Below are 14,259 nucleotides of genomic sequence, written 5' to 3'. Positions count from 1 at the left end.
TTGATAATCTACTGTTGATTATAAATAAAATATTTTATATAGACGTGACCTGTCATAGAGTAGGGGTAAGACGCCAGGTTTCCTTTCACTTTCTTTTCCACCTTAGCATCACAGGTTCGAGCCTGCCTGCCTACTACCACTTTTTTTTTTTTTTTTTACTCAACATACACCTCCAAACACCCGGGCAACGCAATGCACCCATGCTAGTCTATAATATAAATCTCACCTGTCTGTTTAAATGTATGTATGTATGTATGTATGTATGTATGTCATGTCATGTCATGTCATATGCTACTGGTACCATGTAACCCAGTACTCCCTGCCTCATGTTCGGGTCACCGGCAACTAAACTGGTTCCCCCACCAGACTTGTTTGGTGAGGAGGGCGGCTAGTCTCCCTGAAGGATTAAAATCAAGACCTTCCAAAGGGCGAATGAACTCTTTTTCTGGGTTAACGGCCAACTAGCACCGTGTATATTTGTGTGTGTGTGTGTATATGTGTATTGGGGTGGAGAGGGATCCCGTAAGCCGTGGTGAAGGCAACCTTTCTAGGAGAAGACAATCTCTGATTTAAAAAACCATAAAGCGGGAGACCAGTACCCGCATTAAGCTGGTCTGCAGTTTAATTTGTTGCTGGCTATCTTGCTCTTGCTTGTTGCTGGATCTCAACATTTTGAACCGAGAGAGAGACTTAGCTGTCGTACAAAGCTAAGACTCTGTAACATCATCTTTGTATAGATACTCCCTCAGGCATTTGGGCTCATGGATTTTTAATGTCTGAGGGAGTGGCACTCGTCTGACAAGACGTTGCAATCATCATGTATGTCTGCCTAAAACTTTCGACAGAGGCGACGGATTTTCACGAGATCGGTATCGTTTTGAAACTCGATCCTTCAACATACATACATACATACATTTAAACAGACAGGTAAGATTTCTATTATAGATGGCTTGCATTAAAGTTTAAAATGAAAAAGTCAAGTTTCATTGTGAAATTGAGCTTTAAACGGAAGCATTCATTTTGAACGTGCCCCTGTCCTACCTAATAACCTACTGTTGATTTTATATGACGTGTCTTTCGGATTGTGTCGTAATAAAGCTTCTCAAATGCACTCGTGATGTTAGGCTGTGTAAGGTGTTAACTTTCGTTAAAATCGCCTGTTCTTTTTTTTATGTCGGATTATTTCGATTATCGATTATCAGTACTTATCGAAAAAAAAAAAATCCGAAACAAAATCTATCGAACTAAACTGCCAGGCGCATAAAGTACCTAAATGTGTAATTTCATAAAAATCGATACAGCCGTTTTCTAGTCTATAGGGAACAAACTCACAGACACACAAAATTCCTTTAAAACAGTGTGAACCAAATTATTATGCAAATTGTTATTTTTAAAAAATTTTACGTACCAAAATAGGATTGGGATCCAGTGGCATCTGAGCAATCTCTATTCAATATCTTTTATCACGTTAATACAATAAAAGATCAGAAGTCATATTTTGGATAAAAATGGACTTTACTGAAAATAACATGAACCAAATTATTATGCAAATTTAAAAAGTAAAACAAGTTGTTTACAGTAAAAATGGGGAAAACAAGGATCTGAATAGCAATGAAAAGGAATCTATTGTGAAATTTTCGAATGAGAGGCGTTCTACCCTAGAAATTTTTTCTTTATTAGGGCGTGACCACATGACCATCAAGATCTTTGTATCATATTAGGGCATGCCCACAGAACCATCAAGACGTTTGTATAAAAATGAGAAAAAAAATAGAAAAAAAACGTAATGCGGCCCGGAGAAAAAAAAATGACGGATCGTGACATATCTCCGTTAAAAAGGTAAATAGCAAAGCAATCCCTTACTTGAGTTTCAGCATCTTTTCTGCAGTTGGACTGAGTAATTTCATAGAGACCGCAGAGGTGAATTTTTTTTTTTAAACTTTGACCCCAATGTTGACCCCTTAACATTTATTGTTTGTGCTCTAATCAAATTAAAATCTACATCTAAAAATTTCAAGTGTTTAGACGTAAAATTGGCGGGGCAGTCTGGTAGAGTTTTCAATGGTCAAATCGTTGAACTTTGACTCCCTTGACAACCAAATTTGTGGCCGAAAGCCGATTGAAAAGATTTTCCCATATCTCAACACCACTTATGTTAAATCTCGAGTATGTAAACTGAAAATTGACAGAGTAGTTTGGTAGAGAAATGTACACACACAGATACACACAGGCAAACAATTTTACTTTTATATATATATATATATATATATATATATATATATATATATATATATATAATGATAAGACTTTGGTATTAAAGGACAAAACCTTTGTCAAATTATTGTCAATATCCATTGTCAGTTTAAATAAAATGAACATCGATTCTGAAACGATCGTACAATGTATTGGATTTTGTTTGTTTTCCTTTTGAAACTGATTTATAATTCAAAATTATTAATCGTTTTACTCAATATTAAAATAGCTCTAGGATAACTATACCTATTGAGCTTATATATCTACAGTACAATTAGCGCTGTTTTCTTTTTAAAGTATTAATACATTTACGAGTACATTAAAATAAACTCTGCTCTTTAGACTCCAGGTCTAATTCCCTCAGAAAAAAAAATATATATATATATATATATATATATATATATATATATATATATATATATATATATATATATACATAGTAAGTTATAAAATATATATGGCAATTAAGCTACACAGAATATTCCGCGTTTCATCCACGCTAGGATTTATCAGGTTCATGCATAAGCCTGATGAATCCTAGCGTGAATGAAACACGGAATATTCTGTGTAGCTTAATTGCTATATATATTTTGGTCCTGGATATGACCTTAAACTATATCCGGTGGTGAGGCCCCAGCTTGCGGGCTTTGGGGAGTGTGGAGCCACCCTTTAATTGCCATTGCTCCCAGGTCCACTCTGACCCGGAGTGGTAGCACCTGTTAGGGTCCCAACTATGGTCTTTGGATTCGGCATTAAATAACCTGATAAGGGTTGATATGCCGTAAAACAAAAACAACCAACCAAAGCCATATATATTTTATAACTTACTACCTAGCTCTATCTACGAATTGAGCATTGTCGAAGTAAATACTTAAAATTTATGCATCAATTTATACTTTCGTATATTTATTTATGTGATTAAATTAAGTAATCATATATATATATATATATATATATATATATGATGATATATATAATTTTCCTAATTATTTCTTTATGCAAGATTGATTACACTTGATAAAAAAAAATTGGTCTTCTTAGGTATGTAAACTGAAAATTGACAGAGTAGTTTGGTAGAGAAATGTACACACACAGATACACACAGGCAAACAATTTTACTTTTATATATATATATATATATATATATATATATATATATATATATATATATATATATATATATATATATATGATGAGAAGACTTTGGTATTAAAGGACAAAACCTTTGTCAAATAATTGTCAATATTCATTGTCAGTTTAAATAAAATGAACATCGATTCTGAAACGATCGTACAATGTATTGGATTTTGTTTGTTTTCCTTTTGAAACTGATTTATAATTCAAAATTATGAATCGTTTTACTCAATATTAAAATAGCTCTAGGATAACTATACCTGTTCTCATAGCCTACGAACACGTGGTCGAGATTCGATGAGATTTCATCCCTAGTTGTTGGCTAGACGTGCAACAGACGTGTTACTTATTCATTCGAAGAGGTAACAAAAAAAAACGAAATGAAGAAAATTTTAATAAATGTTGTTTTTCTTGTGAAATTAGGCGTGCCATTTCGAATGGCTTGCGGGCCACAATTTCCACATGACTGGCTTCAATTAAACGTAACCATGAAATGGGGACATTATTTCTCATTTCACGCCGGCATTATCAGAATTTTTCATCGCCCACACAACTTTCGTCGTTCCAATTTTTAGTTTCCATTTTAGATGCGTCCATATATTTAATTGAGGTCTGGTAATACTAGATCAGGCTTTCTAAAGATATTGGCTTCATGACCAAAAAATTGCACCAAACATTGATGATTTTTTTTTCTTTCTTTTTTGCGAAACTAAATTAGGTTTTGCAAAGTGGAAAACAAAAGCAACAATTTATTAATTTTTATTTGTTGCGGACTATTATTCTCATCTTTTCTTAGTTGTTTCATGACATTTAGGCAACTATTTTTCTGGCCTTTGTCAGGTGGTAACCGCGACGGATAGGAACTCTGAATCTCCTGACCTGCATTCTCAGCAATCGCTGCCATCCGTAGTTGTTGTCGTCTCACCACGTTTTTGGCCAAGTAAGCCTCTGGTCGGCCTTGGGTATGATTGAAACCGCTATCTTCAGACAATGCTCATCTGGAACCGTAGAGATTCAACGTCTCTATCAGATAATAAACTTGAATTTATAAGACCAAAAAAATTCAACCTTGATCGCCCTTCGGGACCCATGGCGCAGTTGATAGAGATATTGAATTTCTACTGTTCCAGGTGAGAATTGTCTAAAGATAGCGGTTTCAATCCTACCCAAAGCCGGCCAGAGGCTTACTTGGCCAAAAATGTGTTGAGACGACAGCAACTATGGAAGGCAGTAATTGCAGTGAATGCAGCCAGGAGATTCAGTTCCTATCCGTCGCGGTTATCATCTGACGAAGGCCAGAGGAATAGTTGGCCGAAACATCGTGAAACAACTAAGAAAAGATGAGGATACTAGTTCACAATAAATAGAAATTAATAAATAATACTCATTTCAATGAATTCTAATTATATAATAAAAACAATTTTCCTCTACAAAACCAAACACCATGAATAAATATTTGAATATAGAAAGAACTTCTTTTTTTTCAAAATTGCTGCATTCGGCATTAAAGAGCCGACAAAGGATTGATATGCCGTAAAACAAAACAACCAAACCAAACTAGATGAATAAATATTTAAAGATATAAAGAACATTTTTTACTTGAGAGTTACCACTAACAAGGCCTGAAGGCCACTCAAGGATAAGGTTTAATGTTTAGTAATTGTTAATGATGCAAATTAGGTAGACTGTGATTATTTATTGGGACGGCTCAACAAGAACTTGTTTACATTGGACTTGAAGGCTACCATGTTGTATTCAAACTGGAAGCGGGCCAGCAAAACAGTGTTCCGTAGGCGGGCAGTTCTGGGAAAGAAGTTTTGTTCATAGAATCTGTGTTAAGATTTAGGCACAGATAGTGAATGGTGGAAATTGTATATAGTGGTTGTAGTTAGTAGAGTGTTTTTTTATTTTGGCAAGGCGGGAATATAACATACATTCTTTTTCCCGATTCCGATCAATTGTCTCAACACTAATACATATTTTGACGTAATTAATAACGGTGCTAACGTTCAAATAATATTCCCATTATTCTTTTTTTTTTTAGATATAAATGATTGTCTTGTCGTATTTTCAGCGTTTGTTATTAATAGCAATTAATAATACAGGGTGGTCCAAAAATCACTGATCCATTTTATTTTAAATAACCTTTTTTATTTTAACAGTTTTTTTTTACATAAGGCCCAGGGGCCACTCGAGGATAAGGGTTAATGGGTATACATTTGTTATTGTGATTTTAGCGTAGTAAACATTAGTGGGAATTTTATAACTTGGATTACTTAGGGGGCAGTTCAATAAGAACTTGTTCACATTGGACTTGAAGAAAATCAGATTGTAGTCAGCTGGAAAGCAGACAAACGGAATAGAGTTCCACAGGCGAGCAGTTCTAAGAAAGAAGCCCTGTTCATGGAATCTACGTTTAGGTGTAGGCACGGATAAAGAGTGTGGGTAATTGTTGATAATGTTTCTGGCTAGACGAGTGTTTTTTGTGAAAGTCTGGCGAGAGGGGGGGGGGCATAGATTGAAGTTCAGATGAGCACCTGCCATGAAAATAACGATAAAGCAGGGACAAGCTCAAAATAAAGGGGATAAACTTTATTTTATCTTAGTAAACTTGAGAAACTTATATTGTTAAATGTGGAAAATAACATCTCATGTCTTCCATTTTCTGCTTCACAAATTTGAGCTCTTTTGATTACCTCTGCCATAACCTTTCCCAAAGTTTCTGGCCTTATTAGTCCTTGCCCGAAAGTGCAGGACACAAAATGTTTTAAATAATAATAATAACAATAATAGAATAACAATAATAAAGTCTTTCGCTAGCGAGGACTACTATTAAGCGTAACCAGTTATACACTCCTTTTGAAATTTTCATCTCTATTTTTTTCGTTATCTACTGAATATTTTTGATGAAACCTATATGAAATATGTTCCTTATTAAATTGTAAAGATTTTCTATTCTGAAAGAAGTTTTAAAAAAATTAATCTAAAAAAGTTATTTTAAAGTTTTTGTTAAAAAAATTCAGATTTTCTTATTATTCAGACATGTATGACAAAGAGAGAGTTGCAAAAAAGAGTTGTGGAGTGAGGAGAATTACAAACTGAAACAGAGAGAATATTCAGACCTGTAATAATACAAAGAGGGGGTTGCAAAAATGAGTTGTGGTGTGAGGAGAAATACAATCTGAAATAGAGAGTAGGAGAGTTTTTATAAATACATACAAAATCACATTCATCTTTTTTAAATCCAAATTAATAAATTAAATAAAATATAATCTTAAAAAGATAGGATACAAGTTAGAAAAGCATTTCATCCAAGGCATGAAAATTGTTAAACAAAATGTTTTTACTATAGGCTTTAAAAATAAAGGTAAAAGATTCAATTTGAAATTTATTGATCTTTAAAGTGCACTTTTATACATTTTACAAAGTAAGGTATTAAATTTGCATACCTTACTTTGTAAAATGTATAAAAGTACACTTTGAAGATAAATAAATTTCAAATTGAATCTTGTACTTTTATTTTTAAAGCCTATAGTAAAAACATTTTGTTTAACAATTTTCATGCCTTGGGTGAAATGCTTTTGTGACTTGTTTCTCTTATTTCTCTACTGATGCTTCCCATAAAGAAAAACATCACTAGAGAAATATAACCGTTTCCTTTAGATATCCCCAAAATATGTGCATCCCTCATATTGAAATGTCTTCGATAGGCTCTTTGGGTTTGAATTATCAAACCTTGATTTTGATAGTAAAATTGTACAATTTTTGTACGATGGACGATACTGAATTTTTCCATAATTGATTTTCAGGATCTGAAAAATTATTTTTAAAAATTAAGAAATTATAATACAAATACTTAGAAGTAAAAGAGTTATTTAAATTTAAATGGGTCAGTGACTTTTGGCCCACCCTCTATGATGAATCTACATTTCATTCTGATTCGTCAGATTTTTTTTACTTAGAGGTCATTGCTTATCAAGGCCCAGAGGTCACTCGAGGATGAGGGTTAAGTGTTAGGTGGATGGTGAGAAAACATGGCTAGTAATGATGGAACTTGAGTAGGACTAGATCATTTAAGAGGATGGCTCGGCAGGAGTATTCATATTAGATTTTAAAATGACCATGCTATAGTTAACCGAGAAGCAGACACAGGGTAGTGTGTCCCACAGACGGACAGTTCTTGGATATAAACTCTGCTCATGAGATTTTCGCTTAATTTTAGGCACAGATAAGGAATGATGGAGGTTGTTGATGGGGGTTTTAGCTAGACAAACATTTTGCAGGGAGGGACCATAGATTAGAGCTCAGTCGATCACGTACCATAAAAGTAAGGATAGGGCAGAGACAGATTCACAATGCCTCTTCTGTTAGAAAGAGGGAGTAAGGAGGCGAAAAGTTCTCACCCACTAAATTCCAGTGCAGGGAAGAGTACTCTTAGGCACTCCTTTTCAAATGTGACAACAGTACTCCTTATTAGGACGTATTTGACTCTTGTAAAGGAAGAGAATAGCGTCAACAGTGAGGTACTTTCTGGAGCAGTAGAAGGATCCAACCAGTTTTTTTTTTTTTTTGCAGTGATTTTGCGAATGGATCTGATGTAGGTCTTCCATTCGTTTCAACTGTGACCAAGTGGTGGTATGAGCGCTGGTAGAGAAAGGATAGAAATTTTGGGTGCATAAAAAGTAAATAATAGTTTTTATACCCCCTCCATTGCACAACACGCTTCACGTCAGAGGAGAGAGAATCAGAAATATCCTGGTCTTTCTCGGCGTTTGAAGTGTTGCCATAGATGATATCAGAGAATCTTACACAGAAAAATGCTCTCCCCTTTCTTTACTAACCCAGACCGACACCACCGATTGCCATGACTAATAGCATTAACAAGCAACAAGAATTGGAAAACATAAAGTGAAGACATTGCCAAGACTGCTACAAATAATGTGGGCTCCCTTTACCGTGCTAGAAAATTACTCACACATGAGAGTATCTTGTATCTCTACAATGACTTGCCCATGCATGGAATACTATTGCTGCATTTGGACTGGGATATCTATCACTAATTTCTTCCTCTTCGAAAGGGTCCAAAAAAGAGTCTCCAATCTAATAAGCTCCGTACTATCAACTAAGCACCAACCTCTGTCCCATCACCGCAATGTCGCATTCCTGTGCCTGTTTTACAAGTACTGTAATGAAATGTGTTTGACTAACTTGTAGCACTTGTTGCATATACTCCGAACTTACCCGAGTAGCAACAAAATTCAGCCTCTTTACTGATGAGGTCCCTAGATGCCGAAACACACACACACACACACACACATACACACACATACACACATACATAGTGAGACATATATTAGATTCCGCCATTCCTACCAGCAATGGAAAATCTATCTATATATCTATAAAAGTGAACGTGTCTGTCTGTCTGTCTGTCTGTCTGTGTACATTTCCCTACGCAATAACTCTGTCAATTTTTAGTCTATAGACTCGAAATTTGAAATACTGGGTACTGAGATTTGGGAAAATCGATGTGACGGGTGTCAGCCAGAAATTTCGCTGTTAAGGGGTCAAATTTCAACGATTTAACCTTTAAGAACTCTACGAAACTCCTCCGACAATTTTGGGTCTAGACACTTGAAATTTTAGATATAGGTTCCTTGAACCTGGATCTAACATAATAAAGTGATTTGAGCCCGAAACTATAAATTTTAAGGGGTCATAATAGGGGTCAAATTAAAAAAAAATTTACTCTTTTTTTTTTTTTTTTTGCTCAGCATACACCTCCAAACACCCGGGCAACGCCGGGCTGAAATGCTAGTATATCTATAAAAGTGAAATTGTCTGTCTGCATGTGTACATTTCCCTACCAAACTACTCTGTCAATTTTCGATCTACAAACTCGAGACTTGACATAAGGGGTATTGGGATTTGGGAAAACCATTTTGATCGGTTTTCGACCAGAAATTTCGCTGTCAAGGGGTCAAAGTTCAACGATTTGCCATTTTAAAACTTTACCAAACTCCTCAGCCAATTTTGGGTCTAAACACTTGAAACTTTAAATGTAGGTTACTTGGGCATGTGTGAAACTGTTTAATTTGATTTGTAGCCCAAAACAATAAATGGTGAGGGGTCAAAAATGTGTGGCCAAAGTTTTTACAAATTTGACTTCTACGGTCTCTACCAACTTTTCTCTATGGTAGTTAAGATAGCCTATTATATAGAAAAGCAATACCGTACATATTCAAACGTTTTAAGATATACATATGCACATAAAGTTATGAACAGTACTTAGGGCCCGAACACAGCCGAGCTGAACTGCTAGTTAAGTCTAAAAGGAAATTTAAAAACACAAACAAATGGGAGAATCGTTTTGGGTATCTGAAAATAGGCACAATTGTTTTAGATTTCGATACCAGAAAAAGATCCGATTTTCCGACTCCCGATTCCGATTAATCATTCTAATCTTGGTTCTGAATTCACTCATTTCTCTCGTTTACAGATTAAATAGTACAACTACTATTTTTTGCAAGCAATCGTTTACAAAAGTTGAAATTTGTTAAAAAAAAACAAATGGTTTCAAACATCAACTGACCGTAAAGGTTAATAAGCCAATAACACATTGCATTAGTTGGAATATATTTTAGAAGGTAAGCTGATTTGATTGACGTGGTCTGACCCCGGGGTCAGGTTCTTCCATGCATAGTCGCGAATAGTCGATTAGACGACTTACCAATGCGACAAATTAGACATTTTTTTTAATAAGAATCAGTTGCAACTTTAAAATGTAGGGTACGAATAAATAGCCCCGTTTAGAATTCTCATTGGCGACTTTTAATTAGAATAGTCAAAAGGAAGAATACTCGTAGCATAGCATACAAATTAGTTATGTAAATATAGCAAACCTCGAGTATGGTGTGCCATGGTAATCACGAGATTTGATACGCGATTAGCACGCCATTAATATTTTCAATACCGAAATTTCTTTATACAAGGGGTGTTCCAAAAGTAATGTTTCCTATTTTTTATTCTGTCGGATTATGGAAGATTACAATCTGCATTGTTACGATAACTGAACTTATGCATTCACGACCTGAAAGTTTCATCTCTCCGTTGCACATATTGACGCTGTGAGACTCTAAGAAAGTAACCTCTGTTATGGACGTACGTCAGGAGCAGATATGCATCATTGAATTACTCCATGAAGAAAAAAATTGAACCAATCAACATTCACGGTGCCCGTTTTTTATGAAGCTGATGCACTTGATGTCAGAACAAGTTAGAGACAGGTTCGTCGATTTCAGAATGGCGACAGATATGTGGGTGGCAAAGCATGCTTCGGATTTTTACGACCGAAGCACCAAAAGAGGCAAAAGTGCATAGAGAATGGTGGTCTTTATGTAAAAAAAATAACTTCTACAGTTATATATATATATATATATATATATATATATATAGATATATATATATATATATATATATATATATAGAGAGAGAGAGAGAAATGCTTACAGCACCTGGTATTCCCAAGCGGTCACCCATCTAAGTACTGACCAGGCTCTACGTTGCTTAACTTCGGTGATCGGACGAGAACCGGTGTTTTCAACGTGATATGGCCGTAAGTAGTAATCGTGACACCCTGCACTGAAGAATCCCGAAAGGATGAAACACTAGTGTCTGTAGGTATTTAATTATTATAGTAAAAAAAAAAAATAAAATAAAATAATTATGACAGCCCCTTTAAGAAATTCGTTTCTTATCGTTGAGCACTTTCAGTTGAATTAAAAGTCGGTCAATTTAGCTTTTATGCGTAGATCATCGTATAACGATTTGATCACTGTCTGTCTGACGTAATGAACATTTAAATTAAAATGTTTAAAATTCAACGCTATTTCACACGGTTAATGGTAGCCGAATGGATACGGCCTCCGCTAATCGAGCCAGAGATGTCTCGTGTCGCGGGGTTCGAATCGTTCGACTGGTAGTAATCGTGACACCCTGCACTGAAGAATCCCGAAAGGATGAAACACTAGTGACATCCTGTAGAGCACAAAAGATTGCTTGTTTTAATGGTACTACTCACGTCTTCATAGTTCTTCGATGTTTTAGTTTTTTGTTAACGACCCTCGAACACACGTGGGTTTTTTTTATTGTCCTTGTCTGATGCCGCCGCTTTTCTTCATCGCGGCAGTTTTGTTTATTTGCCATGAAAATAAGCTTCTTTTCAAGCAGGAAAGACACAACGGAAGACGTTTACTGAAAGTGCGTAAAGGTTTTATTTACGGATAGAATTGACTCAGGAGAGAGAGACTGGGGTTTTTCTTAGCTAATTATTCAGCTAATTAACTGAAATGAGTTATATGTGAACAGAGATATCGACTAGCATTTCGCACTTAGCGATTATCAAAGTTTTTCACAGCATTATCGACGGTGTGTCTTGTACTTGCTTCCACAGATACATCTCATTGTTGGCGATGTCTTTTTCGTACGGATACCACAAACAGACTCATCCGAAAACCTTAGTTTGTTTCTTAGCTTCAAAAACGTGACCCTATTGGTGTCAATTGTAAAGTCATTGAGAAGTAGCAAAAAGCGAGGGATGGGGGGTAAAATATTAAACCAGACACAGAGAGGAATAGAGAGAGGGGTGAGGCATACCAAACGCACACTAGAGCGTCAAAGCCTGGTTTTTCTGTGTCTACATCAACATCAGAATTCGCAAGTCATTTCAGCTAGAAAATCACGAGAGGAAATTATTCAACGGAAAAAAAGATCAAGTTTGAAATATGAACATCATCTCCTGCACAAATAATTAACTCATGGAACACAATGAGAGCATAATTCTTACTCGAATACATCCACGAGTTTATCAGCATAAATTTGATACGGATAAGTAAACATCACCCCCAAACAAATGACTTCCTGCTGTACGCCAAGACGTAGAAACTAAACGAATTTTAAAACGAAAACGACATATCAACTCTTCAGGCCATCATGTCTTCAGCTACGTCCGCGGGCCAAGTATGAATACACTTGGTTTTCGACATCAGGCAGATTAGACTAGATCGACAAACCGTGAGGTTGTCCGTCGACGCTGCCACCCCAGCAGCAACCCAAACCACAGCATCCGCAGCAGGTAGTCGTCGTCAACCTCACCTAAAACAACATCAGCAGCAGCCCTAGACACAGCATCAGCATCAGCAAGCCGTCGTCGACCTCACCCCAAACGACACCTACAAGAGTTGTCCACCACTACGCCACCAACTCCCAAGAGCCGGCTCACCGACCGCTACATATATATATGTATATATATATACTAATCCACATACAGTACTGAATTTGATATACAGGGTACTGAGATTTGGGAGAATCTTTGTAATCGGTTTTCGGTCAGAAATTTGGCTGTTAAGAGGTCAAAGTTCAACGATTTGACCTTTAAGAAATCTACCAAACTCCTCCGCACATTTTTGGACATAAACACTTGAAATTTTAGATATGGGTTCCTCGGACATGGATCTAACTTAATAATTTGACTTGAGCCCAAAGCAATAAATGTTCAGGGGTCATAATATGGGTCGAATTAAAAAAAAAAACATTGACCTCTGCGGTCTCTACCAAATTACACAGACAATTTCTGGTCTAAACATTTGAAATTTGACATAAAGGGTATTCAGAGATAGGGCAAGCCTCTTAATCGGTTTGGGTCGAAAATTTGAGCTACCAATATAATAATGTATGTATGTATGTTTGCATGTCTGTCTAAAACTTTCGATAGAGGCGTTTTGAAGCTTGATCCTTTCAGACGACAAATACCGAATAATTTGCTAAAAACATTAATTTCTTCACCCTTAACTGCGCACTTTTCAAAGAGGAGGGGTCGCTTTTTTCGCCGATATTTTTGAAAGTCATCCTCTCTTTTCGATTGTCTAGCCCTAATTTAAACCTACGTCACTTCCGGTTTGCCGGTGATTGTAACAGCAAAGACGTCACGTTTTTTCTCGTTCTTTTCCTCCTTCGCGGTAAGAGTTCGAGCCTGCCTTCCTACTAGCACTTTTTTTTTTTTTGCTCAACACACACCACCAAACACCTGGGCAAAGCCGGCCACCCATGCTAGTATACACATATATATATATATATATATATATATATATATATATATATATATATATATATATATATATATCTTGTGTGTTCAAAATGGCGTAATGTTAGCAAACTATAATGTATTTATAGTTTCTCTTCCAATTTTCGGATAATAATTAAGTGATTGATTTTGTGCTATGAAAAAGATATTTTCAGGAATTGTGAATGCCAACTGAATTAAAGGAATAAATTGTAAGATGGCCAAATACATCATGAAATTTGGAATATAGACTTTTGTCATTTATTCATTACGTATATGTGTGTGTGTGTGTGTGTGTGTGTGTGTGTGTGTGTGTGTGTGTGTGTGTGTGTGTGTGTGTGTGGTCGAATTGATTAGGTCCTTGCTTATGAAGCCAGGGATGGCTTCTGTTGCCTGATTTGAATATATCGTCTGGTGTTAATAGTGACACCCTGCACTGATTATTTCCGAAAGGATAAAACGCTAATGTCTGTAGGTATTTAATAATTACTATAGTATATATATATATATATATATATATATATATATATATATATATATATATATATATATATATATATATATATACTATAATAATTAAATACCTGTAGATACTAGTGTTTCATCCTTTCGGGAATCATCAGTGCAGGGTGTCACGATTAACGCCAGTCGAGAGATTCGAACCCCGGCAACAGAAGTCATGTCTGACTTCATTAGCTCGGACCCGAAAACCGCGAGAGATACAGTTGGAATTAGACATTTATTCTTTTTAA

At 35.7% G+C, this 14,259-nt stretch overlaps 1 non-coding gene across 1 annotated transcript; it reads right to left on the bottom strand.

Annotated features, from left to right (window-relative positions):
• Positions 1–10,889: 10,889 nt before the first annotated feature.
• On the bottom strand, positions 10,890–11,008 carry LOC145255866 (5S ribosomal RNA). The gene has a single exon (XR_013863917.1). It is a non-coding gene; the product is annotated as a 5S ribosomal RNA (ribosomal RNA).
• Positions 11,009–14,259: the final 3,251 nt, after the last annotated feature.

Source organism: Euprymna scolopes, chromosome 31 (assembly GCF_053919585.1).
Source record: "Euprymna scolopes isolate OS-2025 chromosome 31, ASM5391958v1, whole genome shotgun sequence".
Lineage (NCBI taxonomy): Eukaryota > Metazoa > Mollusca > Cephalopoda > Sepiida > Sepiolidae > Euprymna > Euprymna scolopes.
This window is presented reverse-complemented; position numbering and strand designations above follow the sequence as displayed.